Here is a 12,497-nt window from a genome sequence, read left to right as displayed (position 1 = left end):
TTTTGAAGGCGAAATAGCCAAATTCATCCCTGAACTATCGCGTCCGGCTCAAATTCGTCCTTGAACTTTCAAAAGGTCCAATTTAGTCCCTGAACTATCTCCATTGGTCTTGTTTCGTCCCTGTGCTGAGCTGGCGTTGACACCGTCTACTGCCTCCTTAACTTTCCGTCCCATTAGGTTTACAGCAAACGTTGAAATGTCCATTTTACCCCTGTTATTTTTCTCAGTACATCGGCCCTCCAGCAGACCCTCTGGCTCGCTCGTAGTCAGGCCGCCGCCACCTCCAGTGAGCGCGGCGCTGCACCTCCAAGCTTGCTCGCCGCCTCCTCCAAGGCAGGTTGCGAGCCCTCCAAGGCTGCTCGCCGCCTCCGTCCAAGCCGGCTCGCCGCCCCCTCCAAGGCAAGTCGATTCCCCCCCCCACTGGCCTCTCTCTGGACCTTGCACGGCGCCGCACAGGACGCCGCTCCAATCGTGGACGTTGGCTGTCGATTGAAGGTGAGTGAAAGTTCTGCTCGTGGGATCTAAATTTGATTTATGTTTTTGGTGGAATTTGACCACGAACTGGATCTGTAGGGCGGAATTAACATGGGAGATGATGAGGTATTGACTGTTCGATTTCATTTCAATGGGGATTTTGTTCTTGATGGGTCACAGATGCAATATTGCAATGGGGATTTGGGAGTATCACACATAGATAAGGACAAATTATGAATCCCAGAGCTGAATGGCCATTTGGTTAGATCACACCACCTTTCAGAGATCTGTTAGGATGTACTGGTTACCAGTTGGTGCAAAGCTAAATAGTTGAATGAGGCTGCATGTAGATGATAAGTACTGCATGGATATGCTTGATGAAATAGGATCTGCAGGTGTTGTGGACATATACACTGAACGAAATGAGTTGGACATGAGTGCCAATGAAGGCACAGAGACACAATATGGAGATGATGACGTCTTTGTCTTATTCAGAGATGAGAACATTATGGATTTAAATGAACAAGAAAGTAACCGAAGCGCTGCACTGGATGAGAACATTATGTATTTGGAGGCTCTCACCACTCGTGAGGATGATCAGAATGATGGAAAGGGTGACCAACATGCCGAAAATGAGAAAGAAGAATCAGGAAGCGAGTTTGATGCCACAGGATTTACATGTGATGAAGATGATGAAGTAAGGGAGATAAGAAATAAATACAAAGAGTTTATGTCGACTGCGAGGAAGGGAGGAGACATTGCATTGGATGCTCCAATTTATTTGGATGTCCCTGGTGGTAGTGATGTAAACAATATTGGTGAAGCCAGTGAAAGTGGTGATGGCATTGCATACTTTGATTCAGATCATGATGCATCATATGATGAGGATAGTGATGGTGTTTCTAGGAGAAGGAACTGCAGGTTTCCAATATTTGATAGTCATGCTGAGACTCCACATTTTGCAGTCGACATGTGCTTTAGAGGAAGGGATCAATTGAAAGATGCAATAGAAAGGTATGCATTGAAGATGAAGGTAAATATCAGATATCCCAAGAATGATAAGCAGAGGCTAAGGGCTGTATGCAGGTGGAAGGGATGTCCCTGGGTTCTCCATGCTTCATACAACTCAAGGACAGATTGGTTTCAGATTGTGACATATAATCCAAATCATGCATGCTGCCCAGAACTTAAAAATAAAAGGTTATCCACTTCAACTGGTCATGGAAACAGCTTAGGAAAACGCAATGTCATCAGGGAAGAGCATCATGTAGTTTGAGTGCCAGTGCATGTCACATGTATCATTTGGCATGTTCTGTCACTTTTGAAACTGGCATGTTCTGTCACTTTCGATGAACAAGTACTTTTTTATTTCAACAAGACATGGTTACAATTGTTGCAACATCATTTCATACTTGCATTTTACATTACAAAATGAGCCATAGGCCTCCAGCGATTACAATACAGAAACACAACAACAACCAAATGCAACTACGTTGTTCACTAATTGTTGATTTCAATTCAGAAATTTCCTTTCGTGCTCTCTGTATATCAGCATACATGGAATCCCATTGGTCAGAGGAATGCACATACAACTCTGTCATGCTCTGTTTCATAGACACGAGGTCTTCAATCACCCTTCTTGCTCTACCACTAAACTCCTGGTCAATCCAATATTTGAATGAACATGGCTACAACACTTGTGGGCATGCCAAGTACCTTCTTCCTGCATCTGAACCCGACCAGCTACAGCTCAAGATCGGGTACAGATCATGGTGGCATCTCAGCCCAGTCCTGACCACCATCCCCTCCCTATGCTCATCAAGTAGATGTTCAAGCTGCAAAATCAATAGGCAAAATGGGACATTCTCATCACAAATTGAACCATTGTACCCTCAATTTCAGTCAAATCACAAGCCCCCACCAAGAATCACAAACACTTACCTCCGAATCATTGCCGACGGATTCCAGATGAGCGCCCCACTGTGTCTGCGCGTCATTGAATGCGTGTGCTACTCTTCTCCTTCCTCGGGTTGAGCCTCCGCCTCGGCCTTGACCAGATCCTCGCGGCATTGTACGAGCAGTGACCTGCGCGGCGCCCTGCAAAGCAAGCGGCTAGGGAGGGGCCAGCGAGCAGGCTTGCTGCGAAGGGGCCGGCGAGCAGGCTTGCCGGGGACGGCGAGCGGGCTAGGAGGGGGGCAGCGAGCAGGCTCGGAGGGGGTGGCGAGGTGAGGCGCCGCGCTCGCTGGAAACAGCGGCGGCCAGACTGCGAGGGAGTGAGAGGGGCTGCCTGGGAGAGGGAGGGCCGATGTACTGAGAAAATAACAGGGGTAAAATGGACATTTCAGCGTTTGCTGTAAACCTAATGGGACGGAAAGTTAAGGAGGCAGTAGACGGTGTCAACGCCAGCTCGGCACAGGGACGAAACAGGACCAATGGAGATAGTTCAGGGACTAAATTGGACCTTTTGAAAGTTCAAGGACGAATTTGAGCCGGACGCGATAGTTCAGGGATGAATTTGGCTATTTCGCCTATTTTGAAATAGAGGTAGTATTTCTATTGCGACTGAAATTACTGACATAACGTCGTGTGCTCATGCATCCATCATCCTGATGCCTTGCCTGCTACCCCTACAAGCAGTGTAAGATCGAGTCACCTCCAGGGTTCAACTTTCCGGCGGAAAACCGCCGGAAAACCGGAAAATTTTTCGTTTCCGCTAGTAGCCGGGAAATGGAATTCCGGTATTTTTCGCCATTTTCCGTTTTCAAATTTAAAAATTCAAAAATATTTGTAAAAAATTGGGAAAAAATATGATAAAAAACTAGGTGTTCTTCTGAGCAAATAGGATTAGAACACACTCAAATCTAAGATCATTTGCTAGGCTAAAATTGCATTTTAGTTGAAAAACAAGGTTATTTGTAGTCTAATGAGGTAGGATTTATAGCTTTTTAATATCCGTACTATCAATGGGTTAAAAGAATATACCTTTTGAATGGAATGAGAGGTCTCCTTTATTTATCCTTACACTTTCATCATATCTTCATTAATTATTAAGTACTACGTGATATACATAAACATTGTTTATTGGATTGAACTTGGGTTTTTATATAGACTATGCAATTTATGTATTATAAACTTATATTATGGTCTATGCAATTTAAGTTATTGTGATAAATTTAGTTTTCATGCATTTTATTTGTGATTTCATGTGACAATATACTTTTGTTATGAATAATTTGTGTGTAATATATTTAATATGCATTGTACATTGCAATATACAATAGATACAAAAAAATATTCTATTAAATTATTTAATTCTTCATATGTTTGGAGCATTTGTAGTCAAAAAATGACATTTTCCACCAGAAAGTCCGGAATTCCGCCGGAAAGTAGCGGAATTTCGCTCGGAATTTCCGGAATTCCGTTTTTTAAATTTGAATTCACATTCCGTTCGGAAAATGCGGTTTTCGGCGGAATTTCATCCAGAATTCCGTTTCCGGTGATCGGCGGGATTCGTAAAAAAACGAAAAGGTGAACCCTGGTCACCTCAAGGCGTAACAGAAAATTCACAGCACAGGTAAATTAACAGAGCAGATAGCCACGAGCTCGTACGAGATCGAGCCGCACCCGTTTTACTGGAACAAACGGTGCGTGAGCAGCATCGCAGCAAACAGGTAGCATGCATCATCATGGCAGGCAGCTAGAGGATAGGAGCGGGCAGAAAGAAACAGCATGGCTCGTCGCCGATGGATCTGCCGTGCCCGCGCCCCGGCCGGGACCCAGGGAATCGGGATCGGGATGGGGATACGGATCCTCCCAAGTTGCGACGCGCTCAGGACCACGGCCCCCCCGGCAATGGCTAGCCCCGAGCTGTAGTAACCCCGAGTACGCCGGCTGCCGGATCCGGCGGGGATTTCGCTTCCGCTGTTCCGTTCTCGGTTGCCCTGGTTGCGCCGCTGGACGCGCCCGCCACCTCTGGCGCCTGTCGGCTGTCGGTACGGGCTTTCTTTTCTGGGACAGGGGGGAGCGCATATCATCCCAAATCGTGTCCGAATGCGAGTGGAAAATCTATTTATCGCTCTTCCCATCTCTGTTCATCTTCCTCCCCAAAACCACGGTTAGATTTTTATTTTTTAAGCCTCTCGTTTGGCTAAGGTGCGGTATTTCAGGTATACATGCACACTCATCCTACAAACGCACACCTCACTCACACCACACACGTACAAACAAACATACAACTATACTTAGAACTAAACTACGTTCATCTTGAGATCACCATATGGGTCCATAGACGACGGGTGCGTCGTATTCTTTTTGTGGCTCCACACGTGAGAGTGTGTAGACTTTATGTAGAAAACTATTATTCCCGCGTGAGCATCACACGCTCGAGTGGCACTCGAACGCAGGTGGGCTCGCTCGCACTCCTGGTGAGCTTGCCAATGGATCTACGGCTCGTTCTCAAACCGGAATTGGGGAACCGGGTTACTAGAACACCGGTGGACACCTGCAGTCTTAGTACTTAGAAGAGGGAGATGGGGCAGTGAAGAGTGAAGACCGACGACAGAGATGGGTTGTGAGGGTGGTGCGGCGAGGACTAGGGTGGGGGATAGACTCGGGCAAAAGGGCGTGCGGCCGCATAGGTCCCCCATTTTTTGGGGCCCAAATATTTTTTCGTAACCCATCACAATCGTCTATTAGTCCAACAATTACTGACTAATTTCTACTCCAATCCTATGAAGAGTGCAATTTCTAGTTTTTTTTCCAGACAGATGCCCTCATTTATTTGCCACATGGTTAGGCGTATGCAAATCAAATCTATTTTACTAGTCTATTAGGTTTCACTTTAAAATTTTACACAGAACCATGATTTATGAGCTCGACGTCGGACTGGAGACGAAGCGGAGCTAGATGGTCGGCGCCGGAACGATAGTCGAAGGGTGGGACGGGTACGCTCGGCGTCTGCAATTGGACAAATTCCAATTGCAGGCACCATGAACAGACACCCCCGATGCGAGAGCTTCTCTGCGTCCGATTTATTCGACTTTTCAGTGGTCAGCAACGGAGAAGATCAGAAAGAAAAACAAGGACTCGAGTGCGTGGTGGGCCACGGGCGTGCAGGCCCACTTGAGGTCGCGTGGACCAATGGGCTTTCTCGGTGGAGTTAGATCGGCAGCCCAGTTATGCAGGTGACGGGCCGCGTGCCATCGCGGCTTCCTTGGTGGCACAGCATGGCCCGTTTAACAAACAGGCCTAATGTACTGGGCCTAGTGGACCTTCCCTTTACTAGCCCAAAGCTGCTTGCTGGCGGTTGAAAGCGCGAAATCTCGGCCCATCAAACCTGTGTCACGGCGTCACGAGGCCAGCAGGTGTCTGAACCTGAGCTCCTCGGCGAAGTCCGGCAGGTGCCAGCGCAGGAGCTTCGGGATCGCCAGCCCGCCCGCCGGCGACACGCCGACGGCGGCCTGCAGGTACTCCCGCTTCGCCGCCTCCAGCTCCTCCTCCACGCCGGCCTCCGTGTAGACCCTCACCTGCACAGACATGAAAGGAAAATGAAGATGAGGGATGAGAGTGGATTATGCCGGCGGCCGACCGGCTTGTAGTACTACTCGTCAGCGATCAGCGCCACTGTGCCGCGGTTAAAAATCATTTGCGTCGCGACTGCCCGGAGGACAGACAAACCGCCCGCCGGACTTCCAGAGCACCTAAAAGTGTCGCCTGCTTTCTGCATGATTGCCTATGGCATGCCTGAATTCTTGCACTGAAACGAAGAACTAGAGGTGAACAAGGAGCTGGCAAGGGAAGAGTTACAGCAGGCGATGACAATTGGGCAGAGCAGTAATTCTTAGTACGTGCTTTGGAATAGTACCAAACTGCCATCCGTTGAAAGCCTGAAACGGCTTGGTTTCGCTGAAACCGCCAAAAAGCTTCAGAAGATTTTGCACGGCACGTTTGGGATTTTAACTCTACACACACTCAGTACATATCCCCGTAGTGGCGAACGGCAACGAACTTTCAAGCTTCAAGACCAGTAGCAGTATGGGCTGTATTGTATATTTGTGTTGTACCCTAATTAAAACGACCAGTAGCTTCAGTATGCGCAGTACTAAAATGCTGACTTGATCAACACTGGCACGTGCTTTGATCGTTAGCTATCACGTCCTGTCCCGTGAGATGATAAATACTAGAGGAAAGAGTTCGCATTGTTGCAGTTGAAAAGATGCACTGAGACTGCACCTTTCCTCCTGTCAGTCCTGTATGAGGATATAATGTTGTACAGTGCGAGCGAGCGAAAGAAAGTTCAGCGCCAATAATTGCTCAAAAAAAAAGTTCAGTGGCACGGTGCCGGTGGGGCCAAGCAAAGAACTCACCGCCGGCGAGGACCAGCTGCCGCAGGAGAGCGCCATGGTCACCAGCGGCTCCAGCCACCATGTCCATCCATGTCGGAATTCCACTGCCACAACGCGATCGTAGACGAAGACGATGATGGTTCAGAGTTTTTCAGCCCCCTTTTTTCAGACGGAGACACGGCAACGATGATCGCGGCCTTACATGATATGCGTCGTAGGGCAGCGGGCCATGTTTGGTTAGGTGTCACGTCACAATTTCAAAAAAAACGAATATCTGCGTAGAGTACTAAATGAAGTCTATTTGTAAAATTTTTTCAGGGATGAATGTAATTTTTCGAGACGAATCTAATGAGCCAAGTTTCATCATAATTGGCTACAGTGATACTACAGTGACCGCGCTCAATCATCCCCTAATCGTGCGGTCAAATGTCTCATTAGCTAGAGTAACTGCTACAGTACCATAGTTGTGGAGATAATTTTATAATTAGACTTTATTTAATACCTCTAATTAGTGGTCAAAGCATCAAAAAAAATTTCATAAAAACATTTTCACGCCAAACCAAACACGGCGGCGCTCATCACGCGGCCGCCCACGTTGATGGTCGCCTGCGGGGAAGAAATGAACACCGCCAGCGCCAGTTTCACTCGTGTCAGAGATCTCTCACGCAGTATCTCCTGCAAATGCTACGCGTGCATGTATCCAGAGAGGCCAAGGAAAGTGAACATGGGACGATGGGACCTTGGGCATCATGGCCCCCAGCAAATGGGTTTTTTTTTTGTTGAGAAACACCAGCAAATGGGGGTTGGTAGGTGCTCCGTGCTCGAGAAATGCCCGGAAATGCAGAGTAAACAGGCAAGCATCAGTGCCAGGTCAGGTCAGGACATGTCAGCAGTGGGAGCGCTATCCCACGCGCTACGCTGTCTTTCAGTTCGAAATGTCGCAAAAAATTGCCGCACCGGGCTCTGTAAACCCTGCGGTAAGTTAGTGCTACTCCTCCTGCGCGCGACTTCCAGTGCGGTACGGACGGCGCACTATCACGTCTGGCCCCAACCACCCCGCATTCGCGCGGCGACTCGGAAAGAAAGGAGCCGCCACCGTCCACTGTCGCCGCCGCCGGTCAACTCCAGACCCGTCGGAGGAGCACGGCCGCCACCCCGAGCCGGCCATGGACACGCACGGGAGGGCTACCATCCCCGCCTCGTCGCCGTCATCCGCGCGCCCCTGCTCCGAGCCTCGCCTGGGCTCGATTCGGGCCGCCTCGCCGACGCCCCAGCTCCCGCCGTGGCCGCACACCGCTCGTCCCGTCCCACCTCGTGCCGCCCGCCGGAGCCCCGCCATCGAGGACTGCCTCCGCGGGCCTCCGCCATAACCGCTGCCGCGGGCTCGAGCTCGAGGCCACCAGATCCGGCTGCCGCCACCATGGCCCGAGCTCAAGGCCGCCGGATCTGGCCTGCCCCGCCTGTCTCCCTGGCTCGGCGGAGGTCGAGCTCGCCAGTGGCTGCAGTCCCAAGCCGGGGATGGAGGCGCGTCGCCGGCCTGGGCCCGGTGCGGGCTGGCTCGGCCACGCCGCACTGCGCGGCCCCGCCACAGGGTAGAGGGTGGACAAGGAGGGCAGAGACGACAGAGGGGGCAGTGGCTGGCCGCCATGGCCCCGCGCGGGCAGCCGCCATGGCCGCTGGCTAGGGAGGGGAAGGACGAGGGGGGCCGCGGTGGAGCTCATGGCAGAGGAGGCTGGGGAGGGAAGGAGGCCGGCCGAAGAACGAGCTTGCGCGCGCCCGCCCACCGTCGCCGCCTCTGGGGTGGGAGGAGCGGCGTTCCAGTTGCCACACCGCGCACGCTCGGCGCCGGGCGGCCGTGGACGCACGCCAGCAGCCCCGCCCCGCGGTGCCGCGCGCCGGCTCCCCGCCGTGGCGCGGGCAGGCACGCGGGCAGGCGGCCGTGCCGTGCCGCGCCCCAGGCCCGCCGCCGGGAGGCCTCCGCCGTGCCGCGGCACGCCCTGCTCGCCGTCGGCTGGAGAGAGAGAATGGGAGGGAGTGGCGTCCGCGTGGGGGTGGGGGCAGAATAAAAAAATCTGACAAGTGGGCTTTGCTACTGGTTTTTGGTATAGAGTTGGGGATATAGAGAATGACGGGTGCAGAGAAACTGAGTATAGAGAAGAGAATCTCAATGATCACACAAAAATATTCTGTTTAGAGTGTGAAAATAAAGAATGACGAGTGCGGACAGCCTAAGACATCGTGTTCCAGTTGGGCTGTGAGTAGTGCCACGGAAGGGGTGCTGCGGTCAAAGGCTAATGCTGCCAGGATCGCAATTATTTAGGGCTTTGATCGTGATTAGGGAGACAGGAAGCATTTTCGGAACTGAAGTTTAGTAACTGATACTACTAACATGCAGGGCACAGACATGCTTTGTCTTTCGCTCAGTTTTCAAACAGAAATGGTTCAAAATTTGAACCTACACACATCATCAGAACCGCCTCTAATTTTACCCTATGTACAGTACAGGATGAACATGTTTGTGATTCACAAGTTGTGAATTATAAACACTCCCCTTCAAAAAAAAATTATAAACACACTTCCTGACAGAGCGAGTTGGCCAATCCAGGACAACGGCTAAGATGTGTTCTAAAGCTATGAATCATGGATGCTGAGGGGAGAAGCAAAGGGAGGCCTCAATCATGGGGGGGGGGGGGGGGGGGGGGGGGCGTTCATCATGCAGGAGTTGGGTGTTGATCCAGAACGCCAGCCTCTGCTGGTGGGAGAGGCCCACTAGGTCAACCGAGGAGAGCTTCCGGAGCAACGCCCTGATTTTTTTTTTGGCAGGTACACGACGATCATTCCATGATTCCATCAGCACGCGGAGTCAAACAGACTCCAGCTCACCACACCACTGCCAAATCTAAGCTTGCACCGAAAAGACTAGCAGTGGTAGTTACCGATCAATGGGAACTCACTTCAATCTCCGACCGAGAGCGGCGGCGGCGGCGGCGGCGTCGCCGGCAGAAACATTCGTGTCGAATGAAGCGGCGTCGACTGATCGGAACTCCTTGTACCGGCCAATGTCTCGCCATCCAAATTTATCTAGGACCCCGTAGGGATCTCCGGTGCCGGCGCAGGCGCCGTCTGAGCTGCTTCGCAGGAACCGGAGACCGACGGCGACGATGCTCGATCCTCGTCTTGGCCGCCGGAGGTGCTCATCTGCGAGAAGATGGCCAGCAGGCACGTCACTAGCTCCTCCGAGACTTTGTTCGCCGCCGTGTCTGAATCAATGCCATTGCTGCCGTCGATAGCTTTGTGATCCTCCACAGTACTGGTTGTCTGAAATGGAGGAAGATGAGCATGCAAGGACATCAGCCCGAATACTGAATTCAGATTCATTTTCTTTCTCGAACGAATTCAGTCTCAAATTCGGCTCAAAACCAAGTCTTGTACCTGAACACCAGCGCATTTCTCCGCTGGCGGTGCCCGGCATTTTGGCACACTACTCAAAGGCGCCCGGCCAAAATCTCTGCACGAGTTCGTGCCACACGATTGGTTCTCCTTGCCCGGACAATCACCTTGGCTCAGGGAACGGCCGGGCCTTCTCGGTGTCTGATTGACATTGGAGGCTCGCTTCAAAGATGACCAATCGGCGGCATCTTGATCGGAAGCCTCCTGACGCGTCGAGGTGGACACCTCTGAACTCTGCGCCTGGGCCGGAGTCTTGCGCCGTGCTGGCGTGCACCGGTCGCCGTCCGGGAAGTGGGCGCTCGTCGCCATGGACGTGATGATGGCCTCCTGGTACAGTCCCTGCCGGAAACTGACGACCTGCTCCTCGAGCCGGACGACCTCCTCCTCCAGGACCGCGACTTCGGCCAGAAGCTCCAGCGTCTGGGCACAATTCAGAAGAAGCGGCGATCAGGATGAAAATCGCTTCGAAACTGCAGAGGATTGTGAACAGATTGAAATTGCAAGCGAGCAGGGCAGCAAGCCAGTAAACCTGAGACGGCAGGTAAGGGGGTAGGCGAGGCAGAGCGCCCAGCGGCCTCGTGAACGCCCGCTCCAGAGCCCGGTGGACGTTCTCCTCGTGCCGCAGCTTCTTCCTTAGCTTGTCCACCTGCATCCATGAATGCAAAACGCTGGATTTCCTCAGCAAAAAGGCAATAGCTCAGAATCGAACACCATGGAGAACGAGAGATGGGATGCAGTACATCTTGCTGCAGCGCAATTTTCCTCTCTCGCCGCGACTGGCTCCGGTTCCTGATGCCCTGCGCCGTCGCGTTGGCGGAGGACGCCTTCATCGCCACCGGCGCCGTCCTCGAGACAGGCGGCCTCCTCTGCTCCTTCTCCATCGCCTTGAACATAAAACGAAGTTCGTGTCAGATAAAGAGTAAGGCTCAGACGCCGGCGGCGATCAAAGACGGAGTACCAAATTCGCGCTGCTCTCTACGGCGACGGATCCGACCGAGCCCATTTCAAACGGTTGCTAGAACTAGAGGGGAACAAAGCCGCCCAAATTTAGCTCAGAGAAGCATGGAAGAACAGAGCGCGGAGCACACAAGCGGCGAACTACCAGTCCTTGATGACAGCAGAGTGCAAAGCTCACATCTCGAAGACAGCAAAAGCGGGGGGGAGAAAAGACTCGAACGCGAAGAATTCGAGGACCCATCGCCATACGGGGAGGCTTGATTGAAAGCCGCCAGCTTTCCGATCCGAGGAGCACGCACGGCGCCGGGAAACCAAAAATACCGTCTCGGAGACCGCCCGGAACGGAGACGCAGAGAATATCATCATCGCCCGGGCGCTCAGCTCAACGAAAGGCGCGAACTTTCCCGACGCCGGAGCCCAAGAAAAAAATGAGGGACGGTGGCATGGCAGCAGCGCAAGGCTTACTCACTTTCTCGTTCCTCGGGGCGGCCCTGGCGCTGCCGCGCGCAGCCGCCGGCCGGCGCGCCGCCCTCCCGTTCATCGCTCCAGCGGCGCGTGCATCCGCCGCCTCCGCGACGCGGCAGGCAGCGCGGAACGCGAGTAACGGACCGGCGGGACGAGAGGCGGGCGCAGATGAGGAGAAGAGGGGGGACTAGGTGGCGGCAGGAGGCTCGATGGATGGCATTGATGGCGGGCAGGGCAGCGCGTCGTCCCTCCGGAGCTCCTGGGGAGAGCGGTTTCTATTCTAGCGCGGCGCCTGGAGCCGGACGGCCGGACGGCCGGACAGAATTTCGGCGGCGCGGGGTTGGGGTTCGGGGTCGGGAGGCGTGCCGCGGCGAGGAGGTGTGCGTGCGTGTCGGCGGTGGCGACGGCGACGGCGGCTTGGCGTCGTCTCGTCTCAAGCGTGTGGCGCGCCCTTTTGATCTGGACCGGACCGGACCGAGGCGCTCGGCGGCGGCAACGTACGTGCGGGGCTCGTTATCCTTTGCAATTTTTTTTACCGTGCCGACTTGCCCGGGGGCGGGCGATCACTCGGCGGGGTGGGGCGGCGTGGTCGGCGCGGGGCGCGCGTCCGCCTGCCGCCTGCGTGGGTGGTTCGGGCTAGAGCGGCCGCCGGAGCTTTGTTTCGCGGCGGCGACGCGTGGGGGCGGACGGGTCAGCGGTGGGCGCCCGGGCCGCGCGGCCAATGATGAGCGCGGCGTGCGCTCGTCGCGGCCGGGCGCGCGGTGGCTTTCCAACCGGCTCCCACCGTCCCTGCCTGCCCCTGGAGGC

At 53.4% G+C, this 12,497-nt stretch overlaps 1 pseudogene; it reads right to left on the bottom strand.

The window, feature by feature from the left end:
- Positions 1 to 5,538: 5,538 nt before the first annotated feature.
- On the bottom strand, positions 5,539 to 12,151 carry LOC120713490 (annotated as a pseudogene).
- Positions 12,152 to 12,497: the final 346 nt, after the last annotated feature.

Source organism: Panicum virgatum, chromosome 6K, assembly GCF_016808335.1.
Source record: "Panicum virgatum strain AP13 chromosome 6K, P.virgatum_v5, whole genome shotgun sequence".
NCBI classification, from domain to species: Eukaryota; Viridiplantae; Streptophyta; class Magnoliopsida; order Poales; family Poaceae; genus Panicum; species Panicum virgatum.
This window is presented reverse-complemented; position numbering and strand designations above follow the sequence as displayed.